Raw genomic sequence first — 9,497 nt, 5'->3', positions numbered from 1 at the left:
CCCTTTTTATTAGTTTACCCCCCCCCCCCCCAATCCTTGAATCCACCCATGAGGGGTTGGATTTAAGCAGAGTAAATATAAAGCATGAAAAATTTCACTAATAGTTATCAATCCATCTAGACAATTGTGCCCACATTTTTAAGCCTTTAGAGCAGGCCCGTATTCCCCTCTTTGCGTAGATACTTTTTTCAAAGGTATAATTTGCTAATAAGCGGGAAAGCCATTGATGAAAGCTAGGGGGGGTTGGATCCAACCACGCCGAGGCCAAGCATAGGTGCAGTATCGCCATACCAATAAATACCACTTGTTCTCCTGGCTTCCCTTGAAGTTGCGAGTCTACCCCAAGTCCCACCAAAGAAGAAGTGAGGACATAGTCCACCCCTAGCAGTTTCTTTAAAAAAGTTTGAGATTCCCTGTTTCAAGCCACAGTGATAGGATGATAAGAGCCGGGTTCCAGTGGTGATTTCTTTTTTTTTAGAAAAATAATGATTTTGGCCTGTGACCAGGATTGTGGTGTTTTCCTCCCTTAAATACATGTGTAATCAAATGTAGCATTATCTCTTTCAAATGTGAGGCAAACTTTTTGTAAAACTCTAAAGGTATATCATTCAACCCAGTAGCTTTACCACGCCGAAGATTATTAATGCAAAGCAAAATATCCATCCACCGGGGAAGCTCCTCAAGTTGTTTTTGATCTTCCTCTGAGAATTGTTCCCTGGTTGAGGGGCCAGTACTACAACTCCCAACAGGCCCCCTTCACCCACAGCCCAGCAATATAGAGTCCCTCTACCATGTGCTAGCCTAACCAAAGTAACAGGTAGGTAGCCATCTTCACAGGGAGGGGTGTACCCGGGTGAAGGGCCAGCACTACAACTCCCAACAGGCCCCCTTCACCCACATCCCAGCAAGATGGAGTCCCTCCACCATGTGCTGGCAATGCAACCCCTCCCACCAAAGTAAAAGGTAGGTAGCCATCTTCACAGGGAGGGGTGTACCTGGGCGAGAGGCCAGCACTACAACTCCCAACAGGCCCCCTTCACTAACAGCCCAGCAAGATGGAGTCCCTCCACCATGTGCTAGCAATGCATCCACTCTCACCAAAGTAACAGGTAGGTAGCCATCTTCACTGGGAGGGGTATACCTGGGTGAGGTGCCAGAACTACAACTCCCAACAGGCCCCCTTCAACCACAGCCCAGCAAGATGGAGTCCCTCCACCATGTGCTAGCAATGCAACCCCTCTCACCAAAGTAACTGGTAGGTAGCCATCTTCACAGGGAGGGGTGTGCCTTGGTGAGGGGCCAGCACTACAACTTCCAGCAGCCCCCCTTCACCCACAGCCCAGCCAGATGGAGTCCCTCCACCATGTGCTAGCAATGCAACCCCTCTCACCAAAGTAACAGGTAGGTAGCCATCTTCACTGGGAGGGGTATACCTGGGTGAGGTGCCAGAACTACAACTCCCAACAGGCCCCCTTCAACCACAGCCCAGCAAGATGGAGTCCCTCCACCATGTGCTAGCAATGCAACCCCTCTCACCAAAGTAACTGGTAGGTAGCCATCTTCACAGGGAGGGGTGTACCTGGGTGAGGGGCCAGCACTGCAACTCCCAAAAGGCCCCCTTCACACTGTGGAAAATTAATACAGTTTGGTGAACATTATCCACGCCATCTTGCCTCTTTCGAGCCCATTCGTGCGCGTAAGCGGCAGCCATTTTGAGCACCATGGCCTCCCTGCCCCTCGCTGATAGCCAGCGCGTCTCTCTCTCTCTCTTAACCTCGCAAGCATCCCCCCGCACGCTGACAACCCCCCCGCTCTCTCATGCCTTGGGCCATAAACCCCTCTTCAGCGCAGCTTCACCGCAGAACCCCATCCTGTTCCCAGCGCGACACCTCCCTTCATTCCTTTCATGGTCTCAGACCCTTTTGATGCAAACCCCCTTTTCCTGTGTCCCCGTTTGTCTTCCTTGTTCCCAGGCCGCCACCTGGCCCTGCGGATACTGTTTATTACCCCGTACAGTAGGAAGCTTCCCCTCCCCATCAAAAGACCCTCGAGCCGATCAAAGCCCCCACCCTATGAGATCCGATCAACCCCATGCATTCCGTGAATCGGCGGAATGCCCTGCTGCGCGACAACCATCACCTGTTGTGACCGGGGTGGGGAATTCAACTGTAAATGTATGTGGGAACGGGCCTGAAGGGGAGATTCCGAGGATGTTCTTTCAAATATCAAAATGTTGCGAGAATGTGTTACGTGCAATAAAGGTCATAAAACCTAGTATAAGAGGCCAGGCCTCAGAGATGTGGTTAGAGCACCTCGTGACGATACTGTCTGAATTGATGTGTTCTCCTCCGGAGAGAATAAAATCCTCGTTTCCTGCCTTCCAGTCTCCAGCGCCTGCTTCTTCATTGATTAATATTGGTGGGTCATAGAGGCGACACCGCCGGGCAACATAAAAGGGTCTTTGGTTACTGGTTGTCTTTGAAACCCTTTTTAGCAATTGGCGCCCAATGTGGGGCCCATCAGCGACTCGTGGGTCCAGTGGGAGAGGTCCTGACGACAGAGTGAACGACTGCAACGATCGGAAGGTACCCTGTCCGATAGACCCTCGTCTGACAGCCGATCATCCGAACTTCACTGGTTCCGAACAGACCTCTCTCGAGTGATCTGCGGTCCTGACTGGGAACCATCAGGAGTGCCACGAGAAGTACGAAGAGAAGAGGACGATCGGGCGCTGGATTCGGAAGACAAGAAACTGTCCATGCGGTCCGGGTAAGGTCGTGTAAACACGACGAATTGCGAAAGTGATTGATAATTGAAAGTGATTGATAATTGATGAGAAAATACTAGTATTACTTTTTGTTAATTTATTTGGAGATTCACTGTCTGCAAACGGAGAAACAACAGGCTCTCCCTTTATAAACAGCGAAGGATAGGTACGCACCCGTCGGACCTATCTTTCTCCCCCACTGAACAATTGCCCCTCCCCCCCATTGATTAACTGTTATAGATTGTTTTCTGGAGATTCTCTGTCTGCAAAAAGGGAAGAATAGGTCCCCTCTTTGCAGATAGTGAAAGGGTAGGTGACGCGAACCTTTGCGAGCCTACTTATTCTCCCCTGACCTAACATTGATTGCTCAAGATTGGTTCATGAGGTATTCACTACGTGCAAACAACGTAGAATAGAAATATTCTGTCTAGTCTTTGCACGCAGCGATAAGATAGGTAGTGCTGACTATTATCCCATTGTGATCCGTCATGCCTGTCTTCTCCCCACTGGTTAGTAGCCTGTTTAGCCCGGACCGCTTATTAGAGATGAACCATCCGGCTCCGCTGGAAGGCACCCCTAATAAGGACATGTTCATGAAGCATGGATTGATCGCTATAGCCTATAGTGAGCTGTGGCATAAATATACGAAAAAGGATCGAGAAAGTCAGTGGCCACTGAGAGGATCCTTCGATCTTGACAAAATAGAAACGGTAGAAATAGCCCTTCGTAGGAATGAAACAACACCTATTATGCTCGATAGTCTCGGTATGTGGCGCAAAGAAGCCACACGACGAAGGGAAGGCGACGAATTCAGAAAAGGTGAAGGGACACGACGGACAACCCTCCAAACGTCTAGTAGGCAAAGGGAAGGGCCAGCGATGGCACAGTTCAGAGGAGTAGACATGAAAAGGGAACGGTGTAAAGGGATGTGCCGACAAGTCAACCCCGGGACACAACGACCCGAAGGTAATCCCCCGACACTATGCACAGGACGAACAGATTTAAAACAAAACCAATGTGCTTTCTGTAAATGTCTCGGGCACTGGAAAGCCCAATGCCCGACTCTGCAGAGCATAGGTAAGAACGGAGGGTCGACAGAAAGAACAGGCCGACAGAAAGGGAAAAGGCGCGAGATAAAAAACCAATCAGACTAGTGCAGACAGGACAGATAGAACCACCCCGTTTGATTATGCTCGATGGCACAGATTTCGTCAGACCAATTTTAACGACATGTTAGAGTTCTGGGACTGATTGCTCTCTGTTGCTCCCCCACTCTGAAAAACAAACACAATTACAGGCCAGTGTAAACAACCCCCGTTAGAGAAAGGACTCAAGGAAGCCAAACGTCTATTATATAACTTAGGATTTAATTACGGTAAAGAAAACACACAACCAACGGTAAATAGAATAACTAGTAGAACACTCTCTAAAACAAACTGTACTAATAGGAGAAATATAAAACATATTATGCTCACTCCGGAAGTCCTCGAAATGTAACAGTTCGATGGTCCCGCCCACCTGAAACACATAGCACGTGTGGGGCGGGGCCTGCCAGTAGCCATGGACCAAAAGAGATCGCCGGCGAGAAGGTACCGGAGGCTCCACAAAGCAGGCAATGAAATGGTCTTCCCATACTACCCTTCCAGGGATGGCGTCCCCCGGGCCACGAGTAGGGAGGGGGCGGATGCAAATGACCCCCTCCCTTGTATCTCCTGGTCCGGCCATCACGAATTCCTCCATCGAACGGATGCAGGGTGGGCAGGGAGGGAGAGGCGACACGGACAAGCCTCTCCTGCCTCCGCAGGTAGGAGGCTTCCCTGCCCTGGCCCGGCGCCGATGTCCTCCAGCCGGACGACGGCCATATACCTGCGCAGCACAGGACATACAATGCCCGACTGGTATATTTGCGCAGCACAGGACATACAATGTCCGACGGGCATACTTGAATAGCACCGGACGTACAACGGTCCCCCAAGAGTCGGAGTCAGGGGTGTAGGGTGGTCATCATGTGCACCCCTGATTCGAAGGGACGGCGTGGGATGCGCCGGGAGAGGGAGGCGGCACGGACGAGCCTCCCTCACCTCCCCAGATGAAGGCTCCACTGCTGCACCCTGGCGCCCCGAACCAAAATGTCCTGCTCCAACAGCATGATGTCCTGTCTTTGTCGCCACAAGAAGTTTCTTCCACTCCTGAAAGATACGACGGAGGGCGGCTGCCGCAGGGTCTCGAAATGGCGTCTGGGCCCTCGGAAGGCGGGTCAAGGCCTCTGGAGTAACTTTGTCCAAAATTGCAACTCGGGCATTTGCCCACCTGGGCGCAAGCCCCCACCATCGACAAACATCCCCTCGACTTTGAAGATTCTACCAAAGTCCCAAGAGCCCTCAGCCCCTTCAGACTTCCGGTGGGGAACAGCTGCATTGATCACAAATAAAATAACCACGGCACAGTAACAAGATGGCGGTGCTCTCGTGTCTGCATCAGCTTCCGTCTGAACCACCCAGGAACATTATGGGCTAACGAACTCGAGTAAGTTCCGGCTGAACATCAACATGACCCGGTAAGAAAGACTCTACCCCCTCCCTCTCTTGATTGACGGTCCACACCACCAGCCCCTCTGTTAGCACAGTTTTTTGAACTGCCGAAAGGGACCCTGGTCCAACCGCCAATCGTCGGGGACATTTTTGCCCCTGATGCTACTTCCGGACTAAACCGGCCTCGCCCAAAATGGCGCCGGAATCAATAGGAACTAACAGATGCCTCGTGGTGTTCCTTAGCTAATGAAACTTGGTGTACTAAGATTTATATACGAACCTTTGCGCACTTGATGAAAAAGGAAGGAGGGTTCACTTGACGAACATTTGAAAGGGGTCCCGTAAAAAAAATGTTGATTTCAATGAACGATTTATTTTGATATTTATTGTAACTGGTACATAACGTCGCTTATGACACACACCCATGGTATGCATCTAGGAAATGTGATTACAATGAGCTTGACTGTGTTCCCATTTATGAACTGAAATACCCCTGATCCCTCATCACGCAATGAAACGTTTTTAGTTACTTGCAAATAATTAATTAGGCCTTTCTAACATGTTCTTGTGCCGCAAAATAACCCCCCCTACTGTATGTGCTTCCATCATCGACATGTCCGGCCAGAATATGATCGCACTCTCACATTTTACGTACTGAACGATTATGCAAATAAAGGTTTTCCAAACTATGAATAGGCATCACATACTTTTGTAAATGTGGGAATTGGTGGGAGGGTTTTTTCTGTGCGCAACCGTTCTGCTCTTTTTTTAAGGTTATCTGAGAAATGGTTGTTCGGCCCTGGATTGATGATCGAATCAAAGGTATGATACGTTGCCTCCAAAATATGCGACTAAGCTCAGGAACTAACGTATGAAGAAGGACCTCGACTTCTGAGAATGGGTAAAGTAAAGCGGTGTGATTGATAAAATGTTATAAAGATATGGTGGTCGAAGGTACTAAGGTACAGGGTTGACCGAAGAACTGATATGCCTTAGACCATCACAGCTTTGGGAATGATTTAAGGATCCCGATGGCCAGATACATCTACAAAACCGGGTACCTCGCGCTAGGCACCTCTGATTCCTCTTTGTAGCGTTTCCCTACACACGATCCATAATGCCATCCTCGAACCCCCCCCATGAACCACCTATCACATTGCCCGCCCCCTTGACTTCAGAAACCAAGACCCTAGGGATTATATCCCGAAGAGATAAGTACGAGTATGCGGTAAGTAAAGGACTTTCGTGCCCGTACATTTGATGTGTTCGAATGTTGTTCCCCCCCCTCCCCCTTTCCCTCCTTTTTCCCTCTGCAGGTTACATTAGAATCCCGATTAGAGTATCATAAGGGATCTGGAGCCACGTCACGCCCGATGCATGAAAACGGACTAACGGTGCAAGACGACACAAAAAGACGCCCTACCCAATGCACGACCTTTTTGTACCTGACCTAATGCTCTTCCGTCCCAAAACTGCATGCTTTCTACATCCTAACACAGACCCGAAACGTCTAACGTTGGGTAACGCACTGAATAGCCCAAACAATACACGGTCATTCTCCATGTCACACGTGTACTGTTTGGCCTATTGTTTCTCTCTCTCTCTCTCTCTCTCTCTCTCTCTCTCTCTCTCTCTCTCTTTCTCTCTCTCTCTCTCTCTCTTTCACCCCTCCACACTTTCCCTCTTCCTAGCGACTGGCACCTAATTGGCGAACCTGGTGCACCTCCTGATTGGCCCCAAATACCACAAGTATTTGCACAAATTCGTCCTAAATAAAATTGTATCGGTACCACGTTACTACCTCTCCTTTTCTGCTAAATATGGATGAAATTTAAATTGGCCAAAAGGAAAGGGACAGGTAAGACGACTAAGGTTCCCTAAATTTGACCCACATTCAGGGAACTATTTGTCAGTGGCTTCTATGATAAAATATGTCTGTGGTAATGCGACCATCCCCATTCCAAATTGTCTCCATACCCCAAGCAGTAAGAAATGATCGAGACACCCCCGTCTTCCCAAAATGCCCCCAGTTCGGTATCAGCTGCCCTGAACGAGAACCTGAAAAACGCCCCTTGCTCCAATTCGCTGTGTTCCTAATTGCTTTCCATAAGATCCCACCCACCCCAAGGATAAGTTTAATAATTATCGCAAGCCCCCCCGAGTTTTTGTAGTAACCAGGTTGCGAGAATTTATATAGAAAGTTAGAAAGATGTGTGCAAAGTTAAAATTAGATCGAAAACCGAAAGAACTTGTTGCAGTAAACCTTGTTGAAAATAGGATGTTTTGATGTAATGAAGAGTCGTTTAGCCTATGTTCATCCCTCAGAAGGATGCCTATCAGACTATGGTGAATAGCACGTTGCACTTTTTCGTAAAATACAAAGCCCTGAAGACCAGCCTAGCCTTGCAAGACTCGTACTAGGGAAATGGGTCTCTACCAGAAGAACTGACATCTACTGTAATAGACGAATGCAATGAATGGGTACCAGACCTCGTACCTATTACAAATGAATGTAATAACCAACAAAACGCCAAAGAATTAGCCACAAAGGAAAGTTGTAAGGAATCCAGCAAACCCATCATCAATTGTTTATACGTTGGCTGCAAAATCTCAAATGTAGCGATTGTTTACCCCAGTTGCTTGGTGTTGGGAGAGAAATAGATTTATGTAATTACCTTCTTCTGCAAAATCTCTAAAGACTGTCTTTTCAAAACTCATTTAAGGGTATCACTGTCGGAGGAGAAAGAGACCGGATGTGGGAGCACGCGGCCTGACTGCGGATCGTGGAACCTCAGCGACGGAGGCCGAGGCGAGACCACAGCAGTAAGGAGTCGCAGGATGAGGCACTGTTTCAGACAAAACTAAGGAAAGGGCTGACCTGAAGCCCCTGCTCTATGATCGACGTGTGCCAAAAGGTCCCCGCTCTCTGAACCTGGTTATGGACCCGCCTGTCTCAAATTCTCCGTCCCCCTGATCTGTTCCCGACTTGGCCCTGCTCCATCCCCTCCTCCTCCGACCTACCATAAGGACTGTTCACACCCACACCTTTCCACCTGAACTTCCAAGTTCCTCCAAAATCCTACTGAGCTACCCAGAGAAGGGTATTCCCTGCGTCAAAAGGGAGGGAGCTCCGACTAAGTAGACCACGAACTATGTTAATCTCAGAACGGTGACCTAGAACTCCACCAAGGGTCGCCCCTAAAGAGAAGATGAACGAAGTATGTGGTTCTACCCGCTGCTGAACGCCTCGATGATGATGGAAGCAACAGGAAATACCCACCACAGAGACTCAAGAAACAAACAGATCCCACAACTCAAGGACAATTGCACTTTTCATCACAATCCTATGCTCTGCGTTACGGAAGAAAATGCACCTGCTCCAAAACCGTAACGCATTTCTCCTATGAGGTCTGACGAAACCAAACAAAATGTACCCCTACCCGCAGACCCCCAACGACTCAATCCACATGAACATTTCTGTTGACAGAACGAATTGTAATCCAGGTGCTTAACAGTGCCAACAGAAGACGACAAAGACACCGAGAACTCTGATATTTTTTTTTTACTATATCTCCTTTCTCTCCCAATCACCATTGGACTAACTATGCTCCCGCCGAATACAAAAAGGACTTACTTATATGATAACTTACCAGCTCCTATTCCGAATGACTATAAGTATCTATGATCTGTACCCAACGCCCTCGCTACGTAATTCTAGTCTGATATTGCATTACAATGACTTTTTCTGCGACCAACTTAACGATGAACCCGCCTACTAGATGATGAGATTTTTCAATATGATGTTTATAATGTGATGTTTATGTACAGTTCTTTTGCCTAAGTCCCCTCTCCCTTACTTATGACCGCTGCAATAGGTATAGATAGGAAATAGGCCAGCAAGATGTCTTGGAAATGTTAAAGGGAGGACTGTGGAAAATTAATACAGTTTGGTGAACATTATCCACGCCATCTTGCCTCTTTCGAGCCCATTCGTGCGCGTAAGCGGCAGCCATTTTGAGCACCATGGCCTCCCTGCCCCTCGCTGATAGCCAGCGCGTCTCTCTCTCTCTCTTAACCTCGCAAGCATCCCCCCGCACGCTGACAACCCCCCCGCTCTCTCATGCCTTGGGCCATAAACCCCTCTTCAGCGCAGCTTCACCGCAGAACCCCATCCTGTTCCCAGCGCGACACCTCCCTTC

The sequence above is a fragment of the Lissotriton vulgaris genome, chromosome 1_1, assembly GCF_964263255.1.
Source record: "Lissotriton vulgaris chromosome 1_1, aLisVul1.2, whole genome shotgun sequence".
Taxonomy (NCBI): Eukaryota; Metazoa; Chordata; class Amphibia; order Caudata; family Salamandridae; genus Lissotriton; species Lissotriton vulgaris.
Note: the sequence above shows the minus strand (reverse complement) of the source record.